This window comes from Onychomys torridus, chromosome 22, assembly GCF_903995425.1.
Source record: "Onychomys torridus chromosome 22, mOncTor1.1, whole genome shotgun sequence".
NCBI lineage: Eukaryota > Metazoa > Chordata > Mammalia > Rodentia > Cricetidae > Onychomys > Onychomys torridus.
In genome coordinates this window covers 24,322,083-24,349,474 of record NC_050464.1, presented here as the reverse complement: position 1 = coordinate 24,349,474, position 27,392 = coordinate 24,322,083, and the positions used below count along the sequence as shown (strand labels likewise).

General features: G+C 47.6%; 1 protein-coding gene across 8 annotated transcripts in view; it reads right to left on the bottom strand.

Annotated features, from left to right (window-relative positions):
- The window catches only part of Rimbp2 (RIMS binding protein 2), a 174,347-nt gene that overhangs the window by 122,405 nt on the left and 24,550 nt on the right, over positions 1-27,392 (bottom strand). For 6 of the 8 annotated variants that reach the window (XM_036172649.1, XM_036172655.1, XM_036172653.1 and 3 more), the window contains exon 2: positions 14,467-14,578. The exons of 1 other annotated variant lie outside the window; for it this stretch is intronic. The gene's annotated coding sequence lies outside the window, so the exon portion shown is untranslated. Of the gene's footprint in view, positions 1-14,466; positions 14,579-20,778; positions 20,829-27,392 lie in introns of those variants that run through there. One more of the 8 variants, XM_036172650.1, reaches the window with a different exon arrangement.

Below are 27,392 nucleotides of genomic sequence, written 5' to 3'. Positions count from 1 at the left end.
GGCCAACTAGCCTAGTTTACTTGGCAAGTTATAGCCCAGTTAGGGACTGTCTCAAAATACAAAACAAGTTGGGTGGCGCCTATGGAATGATACCCAAGGACTCAGTACTCACAGGTACACATGTGTACCTGCACACATGAACACGCATACTAAGAGATACACACGCAAAAAAAGGAAGATTTTCACTGAGACATGTCTACACACACACACACACACACACACACACACACACAGACACACACACACACACACACTCACATACATTCACACCTATGCATTCACCAGCATCCACATACTTGTCTAATGCTTTTCCTGTGGTTAAAATGACTAGAGATCCAGCTCTCTTGAGTAGCAATGGACCATTCATACTCTCAACTGGACCTGTCCCTGTCTGTCAACCATGAGTGTCATTCCTCCTACAAGGCTTCTTTGAAATCTCAACTGCAGGATAGGTCAGCCACAGGACAGTACACCAGCTGTGGTGTGTGACTCCTGGACAGCTGAGATTGAATCCTGCACCAGCCATGAGACTTCCTCCCAGACACCCCACTTTCTGCCTAGTGGACAGCTCCTACCTGTCAGGTTTCCTGAGAACTAAAGGGGACGCTGGGATGTGGGGATTGTCATCTCTAAAGCCAAAGTAGTGTGAGAAGAGCCAACCCCACTGTGAACACCCTGGTGTCTGTGCAGTCAGTTCCTCTTGGATAAGCTATAGTGCTCTCCCCACACTGGGCCAATCTCACCAGCAGCCATCATGGAGAGACCCCAGTCCTCCATGGCTGCCTCAAGGATCCTTGGCAGGCTGTATCCACTACCTGAGCTGAAAGCTGCCTCCTAGGAACCACAGCTATCACCCCAGAGCACCTGGGGTCTCCCCCAGTTTTTCCCTCACATGGTGAGTGTCCATCAAAATAAAAGCCCCGAAGCCACTTCCTCTTCCTCCTGCGGCACCCACCCAGTAAATCATTCACCATTTTTATGGGCTTAGCATTCTACTGTGCTCCTTCCGACCTTTAGTCCATCTGGAATGTATTTCAGTGTAAGATCCGGAGATGGGATCCAACTGCAAATTATTTTTCGAGTTAGCACGACAGGTGCTTGAGCCCGGCTCTGTTTATATAACGATCCTGGGATTTGAAGCGAAAAAAGAACTCCAGATATCAAATCTCTGTGTGCAGCACCAATAACGAAGGTGTGCTCAGCATGCTCAGAACTTCAGGTTCTTCCGTGGCCCTTGGCGTGAGGTCAGCCCCACCAATAGCCCCGGTAGCCTAATCCATCAGCATGGAGCCTGAAGCAGAGGTTAAGCGAGCAGCAGCAGCAGAAGAGGGACTTGGAGTTTGTTGATGATTCAGACCTCCAGCATCCCACAACCCCGCCAAAGATTTAAATCAGAGGATTCTTGGGCAGAGCGGTCAGCCAAATGCCAGCCAGCTAGTGGGTGCGGGAGAAGGAAAGACCATCATGCCAGAACCCCAGAACCTGGGTGCATGGCTTAACACTGTTCCCACAATTCTTCCTTCAGAGCTGGGGTCCAACTTAATGAAGAGTTCTTGCCTAGCATTCAGGGGGCTCTGGGTTTCAGCACCACAGGAAAGAAAAGGGGAGGAGAGAGAGAAGGGATGAGCACAAGGAAAAGGGGAAGGGAGGGAAAGAGCAAGGGAGGGAGAGGACAAAAAAGGGTCACTTCTAGCTGTGTTAAGTAAACCCACAGGTGGGAGCATGTTCTCTGATAGGAGGAACCGCCTGTCAATCCTCCAGTGCCCTTCCATCAGGACTGCAGTTCACTCCCCACCCACCTGCAGCATTCAGAGGAAGAGCCATTGTGGCAACTCCAGGGTAACATCCATAGGGCCCACAGGCATGGAGTGATAGAACTCTCACTGGGCGCCAGGTATGTGGTCAGGACGGTCTCCAAACTGTCCCCCACTCTATTTTCACTGCCAACTGTGACTTGAGCCTGTCCTTGCTTTCCACTTCAAGGAGTAGACCCAGGCTACAGAGGTTCAGACCCGGGCTATAGAGGTTCAGACCCGGGCTACAGAGGTTCAGACCCGGGCTACAGAGGTTTAAACCCGGGCTACAGGGGTTCAGACCTAGGCTACAGAGGTTCAGACCTGGGCTATAGAGGTTCAGACCCGGGCTATAGAGGTTCAGACCCGGGCTACAGAGGTTCAGACCCGGGCTACAGAGGTTTAAACCTGGGCTACAGGGGTTCAGACCTAGGCTACAGAGGTTCGGATACACAACCACAGCCACAACCACGATGGGCAGAGCGAGGATGCCATCCAGCTGTCCCTAACTCCATCCAGGACCCCTGTCCTTCTGTCTCTGGAGCCTCCGATGACTGGGGAGAGCCGAGGGGAGAGGGGAAACACATGAGCTGAAGCTGTTGCTTGGTCCCTAGAGAAAGGAAATCGGGGATGGACAGAGTGGCCCCTGGAAGCCCAGATCTCTACAAGGAAATGGATGGCCGAGTGCTGTCTGCAGTTAAAGGCATGTAGGACTGCTTAGTGGGAACTAGAGCTCAGTGGAAGAACCCTTGCCTGGCACTAACCATGAAGGAGGCAGATGCCAAGTCTCCTGCTGAGTGGCAAGGTACTCAATCGTCCCTCCACCTTAGATATCCTCTTTCCTTGATGGACAAGGACAAAGGGTATCAGACAGGCCTTCCTTCTCCCTTGCTTTTCTCCATCCCTCAGACTCCGTTACAAAATCAACTCCAGCAAAACCACACACACAGCCTCCCTCTCAACCCCACCCATCAGGGAAAAGTGTGCATATCATTGGTTGGGAAAAACACTGAAACTCTTGGCTAAACAAGCGCCACAGATGCGTTTTGAAGATCCCGGGTTTCCACTCAGACAGGTCTGGGTCCCCTGCATATCCCCAAAGCACCCTGCTGGTCTCCGTAACTTTGGGAGATGCCTCCTGCCAGGAACCACCCAGAAACTGCGGCACCTTTGGATTGACTCATCTCACATAATGTGTTGTTTTTTGGTTTTTGGTTTTTTCTTAACTACCAAAAAGGCTCCAGCTTCACCTTTACAAGTCAAACTGGCCCTGGCTGACTGAGGTGTTTCATGGATGGCTTGCAAGAAGATCTCTGTGGGAGGGAGATGGTCAGCCTAGAGCAAGAAGGGCTTGGGTGAGAATGGACAGTGGATTCCCGCATCCCATGGGAGGGAGACAACTCCCAGGCCTGTGATCTAGTTTATGCCTGCTTTTTCACCCTAGGACAGTGGTTCTCAACCTGTGGGTCACGACCCCTTTGGGATCAAATGGCATTTTGACAGGGGTTGCATATCCGATATTCTACATGTTAGGTATTAACATCATGATTCATAACAGTAGCAAAATTACAGTTATGAGGATGCAACAAAAATAACTTTATGGTGGGGGGCGGTCACCACAACATGAGGAACTGCATTAAAGGGTTGCAGCATTAGGAAGGTTGAGAACCACTGCTCTAGAGCACTAAACATTCATGTGAAAGTTGTATAGGTGAAGACCCACAGCGCTGCACAGCCAGTGGCCCATCCACAGTAGCTGAGTCCGTCCACGGGTGAAAGTTTCTGCTGGTGGGGACATGTCTATAAGTGGACACTGCTAGGCAAACAGGCCACAAGCTGTTTGTGCCCACAACCCTGGCTGAATCTTGAAACAAGTGTCTCACGAGTGGGCAGGCTAGAATACAGAGGACTCCATTTCTGCAAAAACACAGGCATACGCCCTCCAGAGTAAGAGCAGATGCTGTGGCCACCTGCAGACGGGGCTAGAAATGCACACGATGGGTGTGAAGCAACCCTTGTGAGTCTTTAGGCCCCCACCTAAAGACAGAGACATACTTGTGTAGCCCAGGCTGGCATCTAACTGTTGGAAATCACCTTACCTCAGCCTCCCGGGCACTGGGATAGCAGCTTTGAGCAGCACAGCTGGCTTGGAGAAAGGCATTCAAAGGTGTGTTTGCAATGGCTAATCAGCTTGATTACATCTGTCATCAACTAAATCCTAAGCGTCTGGGCATACCTGTGGGGGACTTCCTTGATTGGATCATCTGACATGGGAAGACCCACCCTACATCTGGACCATGCCTTCTGGAGGCAGTCCACCTAAAAGGACATGGAAAAGGGAGGCTTTTGCTTTTTGCCTGCTTGCCCTCACTCGTGCTGGCACGTTCATCTATCCTGATGCTGAGGCAGTCCTTCACCGGAACTAAAACCTACTTCTTTGGACTCAATGTAGAATGAAAACTGACTGAGACACCCAGCCTCCTGGATGGAACAGCTACGGGATTCTTGACCTGTCAGTCAGGAGACAGGCATTGTTGGACTAGCTGGACCACAGTCTGTAAGCCACTCAAATAAATTCCCTTTTTAATATGGATAGATTCATTCGATCAAGTTCTGTTCCTCTAGAGAACCCTGACTAATACAGAGTTTGCATTTAAAAATCACAGAAAGTTAACTGTAAAAAAAAATATATGAAAAACAGTATTTGCAGACTATTAGATGAACACTCACCTGAACTGCACCTTTCAAGAACTGGATTGACATCAGTTCCCTGTGTGGTCAGACCTGGATCCCTCTCCACCTTCTGAACCCTGCCCACATCTCTACAAATTGTGCATTCTCCCCCAGTCACACCAGTGGGTTCCCTGCTTTTCCTGCCAGGACCCCAAACAAAGACCCCTTCCTCAGAACTACACTTAATCACAGTGGGAGAGTCTCAATGTCAAGGCAAATTCCCTGCAATTTGGCAAATCTAACGGGCACCACCATCAGGATTGCTAGCAAGGCTGGGTCAGTCCAGGCCACTGCAGAACCTAGACAAACTTCATGAGCCAGCTGCAAATCTCCAGGCTAGGCCCTCTCTGGATGCATCAGGCAGGGCCAGAGCAAAGACCAGCTTGCTAGCTGGCCAGTATGTTTATCTCCTTTCTTCCCTATTGGATTGGCAGCCATTAGGCCCCAGGATGTCCCTTGTGCTTGAAAGCGAGCTACAGCCACAGATTAAAAATTAATTTATTGCCTAGTCTGGCTTCCAGCTTGATGCTTTAATTGAGTTTGCTGTGAAGGGGAGTGCTGAGCTGCTGTGCTTCGGCCCAGGCCAGGGCCTCAATGTTGGGTGAGAGGTTTGCAAGCACTGGGATGCAATTAGCTCCCACACACAGACTGCCCCAGTCACTCCGAATCCACCCACCCTGGCTCTCTGCACACACGTAATGGAAACAGAGTTATTGATCTATATACATCTTCAAAGACTCACTCCAGCAAGTCGAGGCTCAAAGAGAAAGATGGAGGAGCTGACTCCACTGCCGAGAGAAAGGCTCTTTGGAGATGCACATTCATTAATTAAATTAACCATCTAATTCAGCGGCTACTGTGCACTTAGAATGCAAATGTCTGTGACGTCATTCCCTAGAGAAGCAGATGGCTCTCCTCTTAAGTAAATGGCGTATAACCGGAGAGGGGTTAAACAGTGTTGTCTATTACACCCCCGTTGCCTCTGGCCATGGAAGGTTTCCAGAGATTTCTTTATTTAATGAACATTTTACATAGTGCCCATTTATAACAGGCACATGGCAGGCATTAGCCGCCACGATCACAAAGGATGCTGGACCAGGCATTCACCGTGCTTCTTCTGCAGATGAGGAAACAAGAGGCCCTCCTTCCCTCATGGAAACCTCTTCGGCCATAGTCCTTCCAGCTCGGAAGCTCCACGGGGAAATTTCGGAGTACTAGCGAGGCTGAGGATGTACCAGACCCAGCCTCCGGAATCATGAGGGAACCAGACTGATAGGTCTCAGGGCTGGAGAAGTGGCTCAGCAGTTAAAAGCATGTAGTCCTCCTGCAGACGACTCGAATTCAGTTCCAAGGACTCATATGAGACAGCACACAACTGCCTGTAACTCTAGTTTCAGGGGATCTGCGCCCTCTTCTGGATTCAATGGGCAATTACACTCATGTGTTCGTACCCACACAGAAGGCATGCACACATATATGCAATTTAAGATCAAACCATTCTTTCAGTAAACAAGCAAGCAAGTGTGCATGCTGTCTCAGCACCTGGCAGCCAGTCATGGGGCAGAGCTATTTCCCTGTACCTCTCAGGGGCAGTTTTAAAAGAACAGGCTTTATAGTCCAATTCACTTTGATTGCCAGTGTTTTCCAGTCCATGTGGCTCTAAGGCAAAGACAAAGGGCTGTCTGCTCTGAGAATGCTCTGCTGCATCTAGGACCAGAAGTGACAGGCAGGCCTCTGCCACCTGCAGTGTCTGGCACTGAAGACCCAAAACCTTCCCTTCAAGGAAGGCAAATTGGGCTGGAGAGATGGCTCAGCCATTAAAGGCTAGGCTCACAACCAAAAATATAAAGAAGGCAAATGTCCTACTCCAACGAGGCTTGGAGAGAGGGGTGCAGCTTGCAAGACCCACAAGCTGCATGCATGTCCTGGTCTGGCACCCCCTGGCAGAGCCTCTGATCCTCCAAGGCAACAGCCCTGCATTATTTTGGGTAAACAGTGTAAGAAAATACGTTGGAGCTGGGTGGTGGTGGCACAAGCCTTTAATCCCAGCACTCAGGAGACAGAGCCAGGTGGATCTCTGTGAGTTCGAGGCCAGCCTGGGCTACAGAGTGAGATCCAGGACAGGCTCCAAGGCTACACAGAGAAACCCTGTCTCAAAAAAAAACAAAAACAAAAACAAAAAAAAGTAATGCTGGAATCAGGCTATTGTTCACTCCACAGTATGTGCGGCAGCCCTTTCCCTGTCACAGGCACCCACTGAGAAATTGTGCATCATACTTCCTGGTGCCAGAGTCTCTCACATGGGGAAGCAAGTTCATATCAAAGTAGGTGTTGATGGTCACACAATTCCTGTTCCCCACCCCTTCTCAGTCTCCGGCCTGGGAATCAGAGAGCCTCACTGTAGGGCATCTACTGTGAAACTCATCCTTGGGAAGGTAGAAGAGACCCCCCTACTTCATCACCAGGGCCCTGATTTCTCTCCTCAGAGCCCCCACACCATGCTGTTATTTGTCCATCCATAGTGCTAATAATTTTTCTAATCAACTACCTACCCCTAATACTCTGACTCAGTGTTCCTCTTGAACTTGTATCCAAGACCTTTCAAACAGGGGGAGTTTAGCTATCTCTGTTGCCTGGAGATACGGTCAACTGTTAGGAAGACTTGCAAGGGCAGATGGGGCAGAGCTGCAGATTTCCTGGTCATTTTAGAACTCTAAGGTGGCTGTGCCATGTGGCTCTCCTGGGGGCGGGGGTCCCTGGTCCCCAGAGCAATTCTGCAGTTACTGAGGTAACTGTGTTCCCCCCACCCTGTCTGCCCTTGTCAAAGAAGCCCTTGTCTCTGCCACCTGCAGCCCTCAGGGGGCCCCACTACACCCCCTCCAGCTGAATGCCATCAACACAAAGTCTTTAGAGACAGTAGGCTAAAATGTCACATGCGGTGTTAATTACCCTTTTTAAATAATGCATAAAGACAGTGATGGCCAGCAGCAGAGGTCTACAGTAGGTGACGGATAAGGCCTCTGAGCGAGAGGCTGATCAGGCCATGCCCACCATGCAGCCTCCCATGTCTCAAAGCTACTGTTTAAGGAATGGCAAGAGAGCTGCTAACTGTGATTCCACTAACAGATTTCCCCCAAGTATGCAGATACCAGAAGGATGACATCTGCCACTCTCACTTCCACAAGGAGGATTACAGACCTCAGGTTACCAGACTCTGGGCATTACAGCCCAGCTAAAATGTGCCCCTCCTTATCGTCCCCCACACATCTTCTGAACTGCACACTCCTGCCCCAGAATGCAGGACCCTTTCCCTGCACCACCCAGGAACCAGGAGCAGGCAGTAGGTCTGTGCTGTTGGCTACTCAACCACGTGACATGAATCCCCCCCCAACACACACACACACACACACACACACACACACACACACACACACACACACACACACGGACTTCCACTCTGACTTGTAGGCCAAAGCTGTCGTTAGAGCACCACCAGGCTGCTTTCCGTCTGTCTGAGTAAGCCACGGGAGAAGCCAGTAAGCAGCACTCCTCCATAACCTCTGCATCAGGCTCCTGCCTCCAGGTTCCTGCCCTGCATGACTTCCTGTCCTCACTGCTTTTGATAATGAACTCTTATATGGAACTGTGAACAGTTCCTCCCCAAGTTGCCTTGGCCATGGTGTTTCATCACAGCAATAGCAACCCTAACTAAGATAGCATCCTACAAGACCACGCAGCTCCTGGATCCCAGAGACAGTGTCAGAGGCACGGCTCACTCCTTTGGCTTGGGGATGGCCTGGTGAGAGTGCAGCCAGGTCCCCTCCTCCAGCCCAAGGAGGATGCCTGAGTTGAGTCAGGCCCCTTCTAACTTAATCCTTGAGCAGCAGGACCCAAAGGCAGAACGTGGCGAGGGGGCCCATCCTGCAGGACCACCCTGAAAGTCCTTGTGTTGATGGGGTTCTCTGGATTGTTTAGAATTCTCTGGTGCTTGCCCTTCCGGATTCTTCAACAAATTCCCTTCACAAGACAGATAGCCAGAGGCTAGCAAAGATGTTCAGCAACTTAGAGAGCTTGCTGCACAGCGTGACTGCTGAAGTTTGATCCCTGAGGTATATATTATGGATGCGAAGAACCAATTCCCATAAGTTGTCCTCTGACCTCCACACAAAAGCCACAGTGCGTGCACACACACACAGACACAGACACACACACACACACACACACACACACACACACACACACACACGTGCAGTATTTTATAAAGAAATAAGAATAACCTTTAGAGAGGAAGCAAAGGAGAAGCTCCCCATCCCCTGTGGCACCCCGGAAAGTATGACCTCCCTGAGGATGGTCTCACACACTGACTCCCCTGAGCATCTGTATGGACCCAGAAGGCAGGTTCTTTGAAGGATGCCTGCTAAGATTGGGAACGCTATCCCCTGAGGGACAAGTGTGGAGACCACACAATGATGGTGCCTTTCCCTCTACCTGTCATCAGAATGTGACAGTCTGCCAGGCCTGTGTGCAAAGTACTCATTGGGGACTCTAATTAAAGCCAGCCTAAAGAGGAAGGAGCTTGCTTTCCCAAGACAGTCTCTGAGCTCCTGGATCAAGCCAGTCCTGAACCAGAGCACTCCCACTTCAGTGAAAGAAGTCAATTAACTCCCACATCCAGAGTTGTTACCTGTGGGACTTTTGAGCTGGTTTCCTACCAGCCAGCCAGCTAAAGCCCTTAACATTAATGATGTCCCTTGGTGTTGTGACTCTACAAACCTAAATATGCAGCCGTATCTGCAACCTCACTTTTCTAGTCTATAGAACAAAGAGGAACAAGCCAGTCGACCATGGCCCAGGATCGTCAAGAGCAAGCATGTGACATCAAGGTCTTTGGGGGCTGGAGATAGGGCTCAGTCTGCATAGTACCTGCCTAGCACTAGATCTACAAAACCTCGGATTCGATCCTGCACTACATAAAACAGATACAGTAGCGCACATCTGAACTCCCAGCACTTGGCAGTGGAAACAGGAGAATCAGGTGTTCAAGGCTACCCTGGGTTACTTGAGAACCTATCTCCAAAACACAAAAAGACCTCTGACCATGATGTTCTGCCAACCTCAGAGTTCTGACCGCCAGCCATTCCTGCCAAACACGTATTCTTCTCTTCTCAGTATGTGTCCTGGCTAGCTTGATGTCAACTTGACACAAGCTAGAGGTATCTGAAAGGAGGGAACCTCAATTAAGAAAATGCCTCCATAAGATCTGGCTGTAGGGCATTTTCTTAATTAGTGATTGATGGGGGAAGACCCAGGCCATTGTGGGTGGTGCCATCCCTGGGCTGGTGGTCCTGAGTTCTATAAGAAATCAGACTGAGTAAGCCATGAGGAGCAAGCCAGTAAGCAGCACTCCTCCATGGCCTCTGCATCAGCTCCTGCCTCCAGGTCCTGCCCTGTTTGAGTTCCTGTCCTGACTTCCCTCAGTGATGAACAATGATGTAGAAGTATAAGCTAGGGAAGGATAAACCCTTTTGTCGGGGTTGGAGATTTAGCTCAGTAGTAGAGAGCTTGTCTAGCAAGCGCAAGGCCCTGGCTTTGATCCTCATCTCTGAAAAAAAAAAAATCCTTTTGTCCCCAACTTGCTTTTTGGTCATGGTGTTTCATCACAGCAACAGAAACCCTGAACTAAAACAGTATGTCTCCCCAACTCCTTCCCTCTCCCTTCTGTTCTACACTGCCCTTGAAGCAAACACAGAGCCATGAGCACCTCAGGCCTGCAGGCCTGTCAGGAAGTCACGAACAACCTATCTGCCTGTGGCCAACTCTGTCTCTGATATGTACACCTCCGCCCCGAGTTGTCTTGCCTACTTAAGTGAAAGGCGTAAACAAAATCCGATTGGAAATGGCTAATTGCTTTAGCCAGGAAGAATAATGACATTAAGAGCCACTTAAACTAGACATTTCTGCCCAAACAACATTATGAACAGACCGGAAGATCTGGGGTTCTCTCCAAACCACCCACAAGGAACTCAGCCTAGGCCTCAGGAAGGTCCTGGGCCTCAGGAAGTGGCCACCGTGTACCAAGCAACCCAAGGCATCACAGGGTCCACCTCTGAGGGCAGAGGAAACAGGGTCCCCGCTTCTCAGACATAGCACCCTGAGTGTGCCACTTTGTTTAAATGAGATATTTCATAAACTCAAATGTATGGAAAGAAGAAACTTTGGATGAAATCACTGGCTAGCTTGCTAGTTAGAACTCCCCACCTCCTCAGCACTACCCCCAACACACACACACACACACACACACACACACACACACACACACACACACACACATTTAGGTCTTCTGAAACAGTCTGTCACATAGCCCAGGCTGGCCCAGAACTTACCAAATAGCAGAGGATGATCCTAAACTCTTTTTTTTTTTTTTTTTGCCAGAGCTGAGGATCGAACCCAGGGCCTTGTGCTTGCTAGGCAAGTGCTCTACCACTGAGCTAAATCCCCAACCCCAACCCTGAACTGATCCTCTTCCTCTACCTTCCAAGAAGGGTTAGGATTTTTTCCTAATAAATAATTCTACAGTCATGCCCCCCCTCTGCCGCCCTGCTCCCACACAGCCACCGTTATTCACAGGCACCACAATTCAAAATTATTAAATGGAAAATTCTAGAAATAATAAGTTTCAAATAACGTTCACTGTGGGATATGGTTACAGCTGCTCCATTTTATCATTAGCTGTTAATCTCTCACCGTGCTTCATTGACTAAGATGTTTTGGTGGTGGGGATAGCAAATGCAGGGCCACTGCACAGCGTCTAGGCTCCTATTGCTCATCTGTAAACTAAGTTTTGTCATGGGCCAACACAGAACAAACAGGGTATATACAGGATTCAGAACTCCATGACCCCTAGAATGGGGGGGTTCTCAGAACACATCCCCATGAATGAAGAGGTTATATTTGTCCCCATCAATCCAGCAGAAAGTCTGTTCATCGCTGTTGTTTCTTTGGTTGCCTACAGAACATTCTAGAAAATGTCAGGTTGTGGAGATGGATATCTCCAAATAGAAAACCCTCAAATTTTCTAGAGACAGAAGAAATGGCCGCACGTGCGTGCGCTCTCTCTCTCTCTCTCTCTCTCTCTCTCTCTCCTCTCCTCTCCTCTCCTCTCCTCTCCTCTCCTCTCCTCTCCTCTGCTCTCCTCTCCTCTCCTCTCCTCTCCTCCTCTCTCCCTCCTCTCCCTCCCTCTTTCCTACAACTCAATGGTCGAATCTAACCTCTGCTTGCAGCACCATGACAACCAGCAGAGAGTGGTTGTCTACCGAGCCAGGAGACTGGCACTATAGGGCTTATCTAGAAAAGTAAAATAACAGATGGTGTGCTTAAGGTTCTCAGGCACAGAGTGAGGGGGCATTTCCTGCTGGGTCAGAGATCCCTATCTCAATAAATATTTGCCCAGCTCCTGTAATATACACCAGCCTGTAATATTAGACTGTGTATGCCATGCATCCAAGCAGGAACCTCAAAGATTAGCCCTCGCCCATTTTATAATCTAGCACCAACCACGCCACTTGCATATTTGTGTCTTAGGGGCTACAACTTCAGCAAAGAAATACCAAAGTCTAATTGTGGTAGTCACTGGGATTAGCAAAAGGAGAAGCTATCCAGGGGTGTTTTAATATTTTCTTTCATACACCTCTCTGTAAAACGTGATTTCTTTTTTTCTGGCACATCTGTTGCCTTTGAAATAAGACAGGGTGAATTATTTAAAGCTGTGGACACACAACACACATCACACTTCTGTGAAAGAGATGTGGATGCCACAGCGTTTCCATTTCAAGCCTGTGAATAAACATTTTAACATAATAAATAATAAAAATAAACATTTTTTCAGCCCACCAGGGAGCCCTGATCTCTGTTTGAAAGAATCTTTACACACTGTTAATAACCATGTCCTTTACATATTTTAAAACGCTGCCCTGGGAGACCTTAATGCCAAGTGATCCTGAAGGGCCAAATTGAACACCCCCTCTCTGATTCTCTGGGTCAATGGGGAAGACTTCCTGTTTCAAAAGCTGGAGAATCTATCTTCTCACTTTCCCTTCATAGTTATACAATTCAAACGTTCTAATACACTTCCAGTGTAAGAGGAAATGTAGATGCAGTTGTTAGTGGTGTGTGTGCAGTTCCAGTCAGCAACAATCCGGCACCAAAAAAACACATCAGTCCATTCCAAACACAGCAAAGATTCATGCACACTATCAGACCATTCCATAGCTCTCAGCTCCCAAACAACAAACATTCAAAAAGTAATGAGCCTTCAAAATACTCTTCTGGGACACCTAAGATAACAAACATAACAGGATAACTGTTAACAGGTCTTGACTTGGAGTTGACACATAATGGACACAATTGAAAAAAAAAAAAAAAAACATGAAGAAATTATGACCCCCTCCTTCAGCCAAGCCAAGCCCTCCTCCACAGCCTTATTCATGACTCCTTCTGGCTTTTTAGGACCAACAGCTGCTCACTATAAATGATATCTACTGTGGAATTAATTTGATGCCATTATATACATAATGATAAACATTAAAGTTACATGGTGTTTTCCACACGGTTCCTCCCTCCTTTGAGGATATCTCCTTTATTTGTTCAGTGAGAATTTGCAGCTCTCTTATCATGGGAGCTAAATGGTTACCAAGCACACATCCTATATCCAAATAGCTGAGAGGCACATAACAGACCATTTCTGCCTCCTCGCAGGGCAAAAGAAATCAGAGGATTAAGTGTGAATTCAAGCACATGAAACATATAGTATCTGGGTCCTTTCCTCAACAGCACAGTCATTACCATCACTCATTTCCATCAATATCATCACTGTCATCACCATCATCAGCACTATCACTAATAATATCATCAACATCAACATCAATATATCACTGTCATCATCATCAATATCACCATCAATATATCACCATCATCATCATCACCATCAATATATAACTGTCATCACTATCGATACCATCACCATTATTATCATCATCATCCCCCCCCCATGACCATTGTCTGCTCATCTGCAGCTGCTGTGTCTACCATCACCTCCCTCGCCATCTTGCCACCTGGAGTCTGAGGCTCACCACCATTTGATTCCGCCAGAGCCTCATCCCATGTCATGCATAGGCAAGTTCCACCAGCTCACTTTCTGCTTCATAACCCAAATGCAAATAGAACAGTTACAGTAGTCTGCATCTAGCCAACCACTTGCAGGGTGAAAGTGACATTTTACCTCTCAACTCCATCTCTTGGTCACTGGGTGAACTCCCCTGTGTTCAGGCCACACCTCTCTCTGCATGGGATGCTTCAAACCAAATGCCACCCAAAGAAATTGCTTTTCTTCTCACCTACTCCATGTGCTTCAGTGACGCCAGAGTAGTGAAACCAGAATGAACTTCAGTGCCGACCTGAACGTGAATTTCCCGAGTCTTCTAAATCATTCAGAGGAACACCACCCCCCAGCATTCTCCTGTGCCAGACACCTCGAGGTCGTGCTTATCTGAATGCTCCTTGCCTTCACATTGACTTGTAACAACACTCACAACATGGGCTGATCTTAGCAGATACAAAATGTGACTTATAATCAACATCCTAAGCTAGACTCAGAAGTCCTAAAAAAAAAAAAAAAAAAAAAAAAACTGGTCCAGCCTACTTTTCCATGATTGGTGTTCCAGACAGACCGCTCCACTCCCCATACATGTGACCTCAGGACCTTTGCACTGCTACCTCCCAGGATACAACCTTCGAAAGAGCACAGACCACCTCCAGCATGTTCTTCATTCTACCTCCCCAAACCAAAGGCATGCAACCAACACTCGATAAATTTGTCCTGACTAAATGGCTGTACCATGAAGACCAGACAGACATCTTATATGCCACAGGAAGGACCACTTACCACCAAGCCCTCCAGCGGGGTTCCCTATCTCTAGACACGGCGGGAGTCTTCCAGTGTCAGGTCTGTCAAATGGTCTTTAGCGCCTGTGGTCTTCAAGTGTGCCGGGTCATTTCTAAAGAGCAGGAAAGAGCACACACACACACACACACACGTGAGTTCCTGCAGGCAGAGGGGCCTCAGGTCACCTTTCAGTCTCTTCCACACTCCTCCATATCTGAGGGGCAGGAGAATCAGAGATGACGCTACTCTGTCCCTGTCAACACCAGCTGAGAGAGGGGCTTGACTCCCAGTCCTCCCAATCTGGAACTTTCTCTTCCTTCACCCAGATTTCCTGGTCAGCCACTGTGAGAAAATATATACTCCTGACATAGCCCTTCCCAGGAAGGTCTTATGTAGATTGTGCTGATTTGAATTCACTCTGAATCCAAGGATAACCTTGAATTTCTAGTCTTCCTACCTCCAGTTCCCAAGTACTAAGACTGTAGGCAGGTGCCTCCAAGCCCAGTATATGTGGTACCAGTGATTGAACCCAGCAGTACACCAACTAAGCCACGCCCTTAGCCCTTCCATGACCCTTGAGTAGCCTTCCAGGTTCTGGACTCTGCAAGAGAAATGCATGAAGGGCTTGCTCTGGTTTTCTTCTCCTTAGCTGTGATTTTAAAAAGAAAAAATGACCAAAAGCAACTTAGGAAAAGGGTTATCTGGCTCACACTTTAAACACAATCTAACCATAGTGATTTAATGAGCATGCCCCCCAAAGTCTCATATGTTTGAATGCCTGGTCCCCCATTGGTGGAACCATTTGGGAAGGATTAGGAAGTATGGAGATGGTGGAGGAGCGTCACTGAGGGTGGGCTTTGAGGTTTCAAAAGCCCATGCCATTCCCAGTGTGCTCCCTCTACCTCCTGCTTGTGGATCTGATGTAAACTCTCAACTACTTCTCCACTGCCATGCCCATCTGCCTGCGGCCATGTTCCCAGCCATGATGGTCATGGACTCTAACCCTCTGAAACTGTAAGCCCCAAATAAAGTTTTTCCTCTACAAGTTGCCTTGGTCATGATGTCTTATCACAGCAATAGACAAGTATCTAAGATGCCAACATTGAGGGAAATCATAGCAGGAACTGAAGCAGAAGCCATGGAGGAACACTGCTTGTTGGCTCACTTACAAGCTTATGATCAGCTAGCTTTCTTATATAGCCTAGGCCCACTTGCCTTGGGATAGTACTGCCCACAGTGGGCCCACCCACATCAATCATCAATCAGAATACTCTAGTTACACATGCCTGCAGACCAATCTGATCAAATCACTTGGGACATCCTCTTCCTAGGTGACTCTAGATTATGTCAAGCTGACAATAAAAAAACTAACCAGCACTGGGCTCATTACCCAGATGGGGCTGATGGACAGGGGGTTCAGGTCAACATGGGGCTTGCACTAATCTTGGCCCTTATTATCAAAACAGAACTGATCATCCAGAAAGTATTTTCATAAACCAAATTAATAAATAAAAATCAATAGAAAAACCAACCAACATGAGGGTATGACCACTTAGCCATCAGGTATCAAAAAACAGAAACATCTGAATGTCACCCACAACCTTGCACCGACCTTCTGCAAGGCTGATTAACTGATTAGGGCCCCCATAATTGAGGAGAAGTTGGGACGTTGCAGGTCCAGAGCCCAGTTATAATTTATCTTAGGCCATCTTTAGTTTCCTTATAAGTAGGCATTTACAACCTGCCTGTGTACGTGAGCTAACATCATGGAAATCATTAGCAAATCCTTTGGAATGCATAAATAGGCCCCTCCTTTCTACCAACCAAAAGGCTAAGAGTGACATCCAGTAGCACCTGAGTGCTATGGCAGAGGTTTTCTGGCTTTGCTATAACCCGCCTGCCTGATGCTTCCACTGGTGTATTTGAAAAGCAACTTGCTTTATGATTTTGTGACTATAACAACTTTTTGAAACTGTCAGCGTGGTGGAACAAGTAACTTCAGGACCTTGGTCTTTGTTCCCTGGCCAGAGTCACTCATATTTGGCTCCAGAATAAACTATCTCTTATCCCCTTTGAGATGAGAGCTGTGTTTCTGGGTTCACACTCCAGACCCTCTAATTGAGATAAACACAGTATCAGACATCGTTTCTTTTGCCTCTTATTTTGCTAAAACAAGATTTCCAACTGTCTAGAGTCAAAGGGATGAGATGACAACTTGAACGGCCCTGGGTTTCATCGGCAGGCTCACTCGTGACCCTGGCAGGAATTAAAACAGTGTGAGTGACAGCCAGGAAGAACAAAAACAGCCAGGCCTCATTTCAGACTTCAGAACTGAAAACCCATCTGCATGGCTGAGATTCAATTTATTTCAATTAAGCAAGTGCTTGCCGTATACCTCTGCCCCACCTGGCAGTCCCAAGACCAATGGTGAATGAGATCTGGTCTTTTCGGGATTTGGGGCTGGTGGAGAAGGGTGGAATGTTCGCCTATAATTTCAACTGGAGCTGGAATCTAATAAGATTAGGAGGATCTGCAAGGAGGACGTGCAGGAAGGCTGTCTAGACAGAAGAGCAAGCCTTGCTTTCTGGACCTATTTAATGAGAGTACTCCGGATGAAGAGGGGGCAGACAGAGCCCACAGGAGGTCACCATATTAGAAACAGAGAAATGAGTCTGTCTGTGGGCGTTCCTCCCAGCTCCAAAGGTATCCTGTTCTTGAACATCACCCCACACCAGCTTCACTTAGGTACGAGACTGGAAATACCAAGTTGATAAAAGTCTAATCCAGAAGCTTCCACAGTCCCTTCCAGCCACCTAGACTGAGCCCATCTCGGACACCTACTAAGCTTTTTAGACTTCTCTCCAGGATCAAGCAGCCCCTCTCCCCCACGAAAGACCCTTCATTCAAACCAAACCTCCCATCTAGATGTCAAGGTTCAGTGATGTGACTCAGTGGGTAAGAGATACTTTCATCCCTGGGACCCATGAGAGACCCAACACTCCCAAAAGCTGTCCCCTGACCTCTACAAGCTATCCAAAGCAGAAGTATGCGTGCAAAAACAAAAAACAAAAAAAAAAACAACTTGATATTGCAAAGTGTGTGTCAGAGCAGGTCAGGGACTCAGCTGGGCCTGCTCACAAAAGATCAGCCCAGCTGGGTTGTTGACTTTTGATGTTCCCAGGAAGGGAGGGTCCTGGGGCCCTCACCAGAATATCTAGGCACTCATCCCAACCAATCATATGCTGTTCTGTCCTAATTGTGTGTGGCCCTGGGGAGGGGCTAAAGATGTAGGAAAGGCCTAAGGAGGGAAGCCGGCACCACCAGGCATGATGTAAGCAATCAGTATTAATATATGGATTGAAGATGGCATAATTTTAAAAAGAGGGAAGAGGAAGGAAAATGTAAGAAGCCGTGCAATGAAGAGCTGCAGTCCCTGCCACTGGCTGGGTCTACAGCTAATACAACGTCAATGCTAACTGTCGACTTGAGCAAGGTTAACACTTAGGCTGTGCATTTAGGCTGTGGGGGTAATGGGTAACTCCTCGTCCCTTAAAGGGTTCCCCAACCTCATCCTGTCTACATTCTATACAGATAATTCTTAGAGTGGATGATTGAGCAAGAACCCTAAAACCAGATACTAACAGCACTCCCTCTCACATGACAGGTCTTCCCCGGAAAGGCAAATTTGTCCTTGCCAGAGAACCACTCCTCTGTCAGTGCACAAAGGGCTATTTTTTATTTATGAAATTTGATCAGTCAAAAAATAACAGGATAGGGCTGGAGGGATGACTCTGCAGTTGAGGGTACTTGTTGCTCTTTCAAGAGACGGGTTCGGTTCCCAGAATCACCTTTATAATAATAGTTAAAAAAAAAAAAAAAAAAAAAAAAAAGAGGCACAGCAGTGTACACTTGTCACGCCTATACTGGAGAGACAGGGGCAAGCAGTAAGGCTTATAGATTGTGAGGATCACCTAAGGTTGCACTCTGGCCTACACACACACACACACACACACACACACACACACCATACTCATGCACATGAGCAACCAATAATAATAATAATATACATTTTAAAGCACAGGGCAGGGGCAGATGGCTTACAAAAACATGAGGACCAGAGTTCAGATCCCCAAAACCCACATAAAGACTCACAGCCTACCTGTAATGCCAGTACCCTAGATCTAGGAATCCCTGGAGCAAGCTAGCTAGCTCTGGGTTCAAATGAGACATTCTTCCTCAAAACATAAGGTGGAATTCAATCAAGGAAGACACCCAGCAGTAATGGCTGGCCTGGACAGGAAGTCACAGAGGCAAGTGCACCTACACACATGTGCACACACCAAACGTGCACACACACATGGGTGCATCAAAGCGCAGCCCTCCGGTGTGACCCTCTGCCTGTCAGAGATACATCAGGATTGTCACCTGACTTCCTCCGTAGAATACCAAGCACCCCAGTCCCTCCCTGTGCCATACATGCTCCTTGGAGGCATCATGCTTTCTCAAGAAAACCATTAAGAATAGTATAAACAGGGTTGGGGATTTAGCTCAGTGCTAGAGCACTTGCCTAGCAAGCACAGGGCCCTGGGTTCGGTACTCAGCTCTGAAAAAAATAAAAATAAATTAAAAAAAAAAAAAGAATACTATAAACAAGATGACAGAAATCATTCTAACCTGCAAGTTATGGGAACCTTCCCCAAACCTATGACTTTTTTTTCTTTTTCCATTTTCGGGTGTGTGGTGTGCCTGGGTATATATGTATGCATGCTTTACTTGTGTGTGTGGGCACGCACATGTGGATACGTGTGCACACGTGCACGTGGAAGTGCAAGGTTGATGTCAGAAATCATCCTCTGCTGCTCTTCCACCTTCTTCATTGAGGCAGCATCTGTCAATCAAACCCAGAGCTCACCAATACTGCTTGGCTTGTTAGCTAGGTCCTGTCTCAGCCTTCTGAGGCTGGAATTATGGCGGGTGGGAGTAGGGGGAGGCTGCCACACCCACCCAGCATTTCTGTGAGTTCTGGAGACCCAAACTCTGCTCTTCATGTTTGCTTGGCAAGATCTTTAACTACTGAGCCATCTTCCCAGCCCCTAAGCATATGTGTTATTACAACAGTAATTCCTAGGTCCGTGGTACATTTCATGAACTTGGCGCAGGGGGGGGGGGGGTGGGTTCTCTGCATAGAATCAGTCAGCTGGCTTCCCTATCCTTGTTCTGGTTCCAGTGAGAGAGCTAACGTCCCACCTGGCTGGCCGGATAGCCTGCTCACGGCTGCGAAGCATGGGAAACTGCTCTCTGAGGCTTCCCAGGAGCTAGGATTATTAATTCAAAAGTGGTCCAGCCGGATAACAGCTTTGAGAGGACGTGCATGGCAGAATTGAGCGCAGAGCTAGGCTATCACTCCGTGCCGAGCTTTAATTAACTAAGCTGTGTAGGACGATAGGAACAGAAGTCATGATTAATTGATGTACCTTTTACTGCGTCCATCAAATGCTGAGCCACATACACAAACACAGGCCACCTGCTCAGCCCTGTAAACAGGACCACTGAGGAGCCGAGGGTTCCTTCCACCACCAGGACATGTCTGTTTCCTTGGATCAGCCCTACATTGACAAAATAAACTACCCTCTGCTCTTCAGCGGGCATGAGTTTCCCACTAACACTGGACCGATACAAATGGAGAACGCTGAGATCCTCCTGATCATTCTCTGGCTCCAATCCCCCTCTAAACCCTTCATGGGGTTAAGCTTGATCTGATCAGCCAGGCTCAAAACTTGAAAATCGTCGTCCTCAAATGGAATAGGAAGCAGAGAAAAGACTCTCTGCCCAAGACATCTTCAGGATGAATAGACGCTGTGCTTAAGGGCTGCAGTGATGTTTCAGTAAGAGGAAAGCCAGTCTCAAAAGGAACAGAGTTTCTAAGGAGTGGTAGCATGCAGCCTTGCCACAGGGCTACTTGTGAGGCCCTTATTGTCCTGAGTGACACGGGAGGATAACCACCTTCCTAGCAATCTATCCATGATCCTCCAGGCCAAAGATCTCCTTCTTGACTGACACTGGCCCAGAGACGTGCCTACAGCTAAGTCCACAGGTCACTACTGAAATTTAAACCATAAGGTAGAGCCTGGAGGATTTGGATGCGTGAGTTACACATGCAGACTGAAAAGTCCCCGCTCCCAGACCCTGAGCCCAGCAATTCTTCTTGCTTCCAGCTACAGCTCACAGGGAGGCTAGGCTTTCTGTCTGTCCAGCTAAGTGGAGGTTCAGTCACTCACCTGGCTCCCCCCATCCCACGTAGCAGGTACTTACAGGATATGGGATCAGTGGCTCCCTCAGGCTGGTCGAGCCTCCCCTTCCAGCAGCCCAGAGCTCACCAGCCTCTCCCAGCTCCAACCCTGGCTACTCTGCTCTGCATGGGGCTGGAAGACTGTTTACTTATTCATGGACAGCCTAGGGCTCGGGGAGCGGCTTTGTGTCAGTCAATAGAGAGGAAATTCAATCTGTAAATGGGGGCTGCTAGCACAGGGCATATCTGTCTGTCACGGTGAGTCACACAGACGGAGCCACCGTGGAATCTCGTGTTTCGACAGTAAGCAGGGCTCAGAAGACATTGCCTTCTCTATTGTCTCTCCCTCCCCTTGTGGGTCCCTTACCCCACAGGGCACTTGGTTCTGGGAACCTATGGACCTGTGGACATAACAAAGCCCCAATATTGGGTCTCACTTGCATAAAAATGTGCCTGACTCACAAGATGGTGGGGAAAATAAAAGGTGGGGAATGGAACCCCAAAGTTTACCTTTAAACCTAAAATTGTATTTTTAAGTCTAATTTTGTAAATGACCAAAAATCTCAATCTCTTTCTCTCTCTCTCTCTCTCTCTCTCTCTCTCTCTCTCTCTCTCTCTCTCTCTCTCACACACACACACACACACACACACACACACACACACACACCTTGGCAGCTGCTGTTGTCTTTCATTTAGCAAATAACTCCACCATCCTGGGAAGGGGTTCTTCTCACCTCCCTCCACCTCACGCTTGTGAGGTTCATTCACTCAACAGTGTCCATGTCACACATACTACAAGGCCAGAGCTGGGACACTGTGTTCAAAGCTGTCTTCATCCCCAGAAGGCACCTAGCGCCTCAGAAGTGCAGGGGGGGGGGGAGTTACGGCGGGAAACCGTTGTTGAATTAAAGACTTAATGTCTTCTGTTTCCACTTGGCCGTGAATGACAGAGCATTAGCGAGTGAAAATTGAAAGCAAGATAAAAACCTTCCCCCAGGAAAAGGAGTCAGGCTGCTCTGAGCCCTAGAGAGACATCAATAAAGTAATTCCAGAGATCTGAAGACACTTGTGGGCTGGCGGGATGGCTCAGTGGGTAAAGCATTTGCTATACAAACACTGATGACCTGAGTTCAATCCCCAGAACCCATATCAAAGAGAACAGAGAGAACCAACGTCACCAAAATTGTCCAGAGAGAACCAACGTCACCAAAATTGTCCTCTGACCTCCACATGCACATCATGGCCCACATGCATCATAGGGGCATGCACAAACATACTAATCATAATAATAACTATTCTTTAAAGACACTTACAAGCTCCTCATACATCAGGAATCCTCAGCCCTCCAATGCAGGCTTCTACCTCAGGCTGTGCACAGAGAAGTTCTGGCTGGCATGTTTCACCTCCATATCCAATACCCAGCAATTGTCACCTATAGGCTCTGGGCAGGGCACAGCACCAGGACCTTTCTGGGGCTGTCTGTCATGGTATTTAAGCAACCAAAAGGAGATGGCGGAAGGACCCGCCCCTGGAATTGCCACTGTCACTCAAGTAAAGAGCCTGCAGAGCCTACAGCTGGACACCTGGGACGATGCCTGCCTGAGTGCAGCTACCCAGAAGCCATGCCTGGAGTTTAATTAAATGTCTTCCCACCCAGGAGCTACCCCATCAGGTTAATCATTTTCCATGAACCTTAATTTCACTGCCACTAAAAGCCCCTGACAACCACATGGCTCCTCCGCCACCGCAGACTAAGCCCAATTATTTGTCTCAGAATTCAAATTCAGTGTGTGGTATTTATTTCCCAAAATAAGATAATCTGGGAACTTTGATCTTCCATTTTAATGCTAATTATTAACATTCCTGGGACAATAACAGGCAGCCAGCCCTGTGAGCACTTTCCAAACATTAAGGCCTGTGTTCTAAGCACCTTAACGAAAGCATCACAATGGAGCCCTAGGAGACCCACGAGATGGGCACTGAGATTGTTCTCTGATGGGGAAACTGAGGCATAGATCAGAAGGAGAGGTATTGGGATGTTAACTTGACCCATGTAGACATATGTGGCCATGGGGCTTCTCTCTTACCCCATAAGGATGTAGGTGGTTGGTACAAACCACAGAGAAATGGGTCATTGGTCTTAGCTGTTTCCAAGGGAACATTTTGTGTGTGTGTGTGTGTGTGTGTGTGTGTGTGTGTGTGTGTGTGTAGAGGTCAGAAGTTGACATATCTTCATTATTCTTCCCCTCATATATTAGGTAGAGGCACTCAGTGATCACAGAGCTCATGGTCTGAGCTAGAGTGACTGGCCACCATTCTCTGGGGAGCCCTTGCCTCTGCCTCTCATACACTGGGCTGCCACACCTGCCTGGCACTCACATGGGTGATGGGGATTCAAACTCAGGTCCTCATGTGTGCAGGGTAAGCACTTTACCCACTGAGCCATCTTCCCAGTCCCTGGTTTTGCTAATGTTAAAGTAATAGAACAAAAAAATCAATATCATAAAATGCCAGGAATGTTATAAAGTGAAGACTGGGTAGTCATACCCACAAATAAAGTCAACAAGGCCCTGTTGGTACCCCAGTGAAGGACAAAAAGGGAATGATTTTACTCTCATTTTAAACACACACACCCCACACCTCCCACACTCTCCAACCCACCCCCTACCCTGCCCCTCCCCCCACCCCACCCCCAATGTTGCTTGTCAGCTCATGTCAATGCTACTTCTGAGCCACTCGAGATGTGACATGATAATCTGCAGGTGACAGGCAGTCAGACGATCCTAAACACTCTCCTACTGGGTACCATTCCAAAGAGAAGGCTCAGAAAGGCGGCCCTGGATGCCACCCTACCCTCACCTCAAAGACAGGCCCCAGGGGTCAGAGGAAGAGTCCCTGTGGTAAACAAAACAGATATCAAGCCAGATTGCCACCCACAGCATGCTTTGGCAATAAGCCTGGCACTGCTCCCTGCCATGAAGAGCTTGCTGCTCTGGGTTCTGGTCTCTGTCACCTACAGCCAAAGTCCCTACCTTAAGCTCAGAGTCTGGGGGACTTTGAGGACAAGAACAAACCTCTGTGGTGCTGGTTTTGAGTTCTGGGACCCCAGAGGTAGTGTGGACCTATGGAGTGAGTGCTGCAAAGTAAAGTCACAGAAGTAGGAGGAAACTTCAAGAAGGGTCATACAGCAGTATTGGTGAAATTATTAAGGCCACTCCACGTAGTTAAACCCACCTTGTAGGCGTGACTATTACCAAAGACTCAATGGGGGCTGGAACTTCCAGGCCAAGGCTGGAATGGCTACCCACTACACAGCAGGGTCTCTGCACTGTTACAGAACAACCCAGGTTGCACACTGCCTCAAAATATAACTGCCCATGGATCCTGGCTCTGCCTGACGCAGATTCATTAGCCACTTAAGAGAACTAATATTCCAACAAGTCTCCATAGATGAGGGGAGGTTAAAACTGTCAGTATCTCGAGGAGTCTGAAGAGCAAGTCTGAATTAATTTGCTTGAGTTATTATGCCTGTGTGTCAACTTAGCATCTGAATATGATGTGTTGAGGGGCACACTGTGTAGAGTTCAAGGCCAAGGTCCTGTCATAGTCACTGTAGAGACTCAGCATGGGCAGCAATGCCATCAGGAACCCCCAGGCCAGCCCTGATCCTGGAAATAGCCCAGCCAGGCCATCAGGACTGAAAGTCCCTCATCCTGTGTGCTCTGTGTCCAGTCTTTCTTCACCCTGAGCCTCACATCTCTGTTCTCAGTACTGGCTGCCCTTGAGACTATATTCGCCATGCAAAAGCTCTCCCAGGGTCCAAGCAGGGCCAGGGTGGATTTGGAGATTGTGTATAGTTGTATGACTGGAATTAAGAGAGCAAACCCTTCTATGTTTCCCTGGCACCAATCTGGGGATTTCAAATGTCTCAATCGTGTGATGGAAATGAGCTCAGAGACAATGGAATATTTCAACATTGGATCATTAGATAGATACCCCTGTTATAACTGTAACACCCTTCTGTAACACATACCATGCAAAGCTAGAGATGGTGACAGCCTTTAAGGCTACCTCCTGGAAAACAAGGGGACGTGGTCCCATAAGTGAAGAGGTTGTTGAAGGTCACACAACTCATTGTCACAGAGCCAGGCTCTGAGCATAGACGCTGCAGTCAGCAAGGGTAGAAGTGAAGGGGACCCTGAGGAGCAGCCCTGGGTTGGTTCCCAGCCTCCTACACCACAACATGAGCCTATAGGATCCCATGAAACACACATAGACTATGTACACACATACATGCATGCATGTACATGTGCACACATGTACATGCATACACATACATCATTGCATAGGAAAGCTACAGGGTACCCCAAAATATAAGCAGTGATTGTCATGGAGTCGACATGGCCCTAGTTGCTATTTATTTCTATCTTATGTGTGTGGGTGTTTTGCCTGCATGTATATATGCACAGTATGACAATGCCTGGTGCCTGAGGAAGACAGAAGAGGGTACCAGATCCCCCAGAACTAGACTTATAGGTTGTAAGCTGCCATGTGAGTGCTGAGAACCAAACCTAGGTCCTTGGCAAGAGTAGTAAGTGTTCTTAAACACTGAATCATCTCTTCTGACCAATGACTGTATTTCTTTGAATATTCTATATTCAAAGTATCTGAATATTTTATAGCAAATTATAGATGGAAAAATGTTCCCAGGCCTGTCAGAGAAGGAAGAGCCTTTGTGGGCTGGTGACAGGAAAAAAGGAACACCCACCCTGAGAGGCCTTTTGGCTGCTCACCAAATGCCTTCAAAACATTCCTTGACTTCAAAATTTCATCCTCATTCATTTGTTTGAAGAAAAATAATGGGCATAATTAAATCATCCTTTTAAACTATGCACAGAATGTGTCATTTAAAAAATGGAATACTAATAATCATGAAGATTTAAATAAAACTATTCTAACATATCCCAAAATACACTCAGCCACATCCTCTACACATCCCAGCAAAGTAAGACCCCAGCCACAAACCAGCATTATCATGGCATTTTGGCTGGATAGGCATAGGGGTGACTCAAATGTTTTCTAAACTCTTATTCTTTCATAGAATCCCTAATCAAGTTGAAACTATTGAGACTATCATATTTTTAAATGGTACCAAGGAGATGGCTTAATCAATAAAGGACTTGCCACACAACTATGAGAACCTGAGTTTAGATCACCCAGAACCCACATTAAAAAGCCAAATGCCGGGGTTGGGGATTTAGCTCAGTGGTAGAGCGCTTGCCTAGCAAGTGCAAGGCCCTGGGTTCGGTCCTCAGCTCTGGCAAAACAAAACAAAAACAAAACAAAACAAAAAAGCCAAATGCCAGAAGGTGGAGAGGTGGCTCAGTGGTTAAGAGCATTTGATGCTTTTTTTTTTTTTTTTTTTTAGGATTTATTTATTTATTATGTATACAGAAGAGGGTACCAGATCTCATTACAGATGGTTGTGAGCCACCATGTGATTGCTGGGAATTGAACTCAGGACCTCTGGAAGAGCAGCCAGTGCTCTTAACCTCTGAGCCATCTCTCCAGCCCACATTTCATGCTCTTAAATAGTGTCTACCAGCACCCACATGGCAGTTCACAGACAACCGTAACGCCAGTCCCAGAGATCTGATGCCTTCTTCTGGCCTCTGCAGGAATTGCATGCATACAGTGCACATACACAGGCAAAACACAAATATGCATAAAATTACATTTTAAAAAAAATTAACCCAGACACAGTAGCACATCTTTGTAACCTCAGTACTAACTAAGTAAGGGCAGAAGCAAGAAGATCCCTGGAGCTTGGTGGCCACTAGTCTATTCTTGTGGGCAAGCTCTAGGGTGAGTAAGAGATCCTGTCTTGGGTTAGGGATTTAGCTCAGTGGTAGATCGCTTGCCTAGCAAGCACAAGGCCCTGGGTTCCATCCTCAGCTCAGAGAGAGAGAGAGAGAGAGAGAGATCCTGTCTCAAAAAAAAAAAAGATAAAGAGTAATTTAGCAAGACACCAGATGTCGACCTCTAGATTCCCCACGCGCACATGTGTAGGCATACCAGCACATACCTGTACATACACACACACACACACACACACACACCAGAACATACAGTGATTGTGTGTGAGGTACCAGCTGGCCAGATTCCCTCCTCCCCTCCCCCTCCCCCATTGACTCATCACTTTATATCCTGTATCCTAGAACAGCTGCTCTTGTTGGGAACAGGGCGGGTTATATTTTCTTTATCTTGGGCCCTTTCAAACTGAGCTGGCAGGTTTAACACGTTCCCAGTGTATAAGCACTCACACAGTCTTCCTCCCAAGGTTTTGTCCTCTCTCAAAAGAAGCTTCGGACACACCAGACTCATGTCAACTCCAGTTGGAGGTTGAGACTTGGAGCCTTGACCGATTTATTAAATACTTTATTTAACATTTACTTATGTGTATGATGTGTTTGGGTCCAACCCGTCCCGCATTCCCAGCCATCCAATCCTTTCCCTGTTCCTCTCAACTTCATGCTCCCCTCCCCCACTTTTTTAATCCATTGAGTCTACTTAGGGTAGCCTGTATGTGCGCATGGGTATAGGGACATTTACTGGAGCATGGGGTAACCTCTAAGGC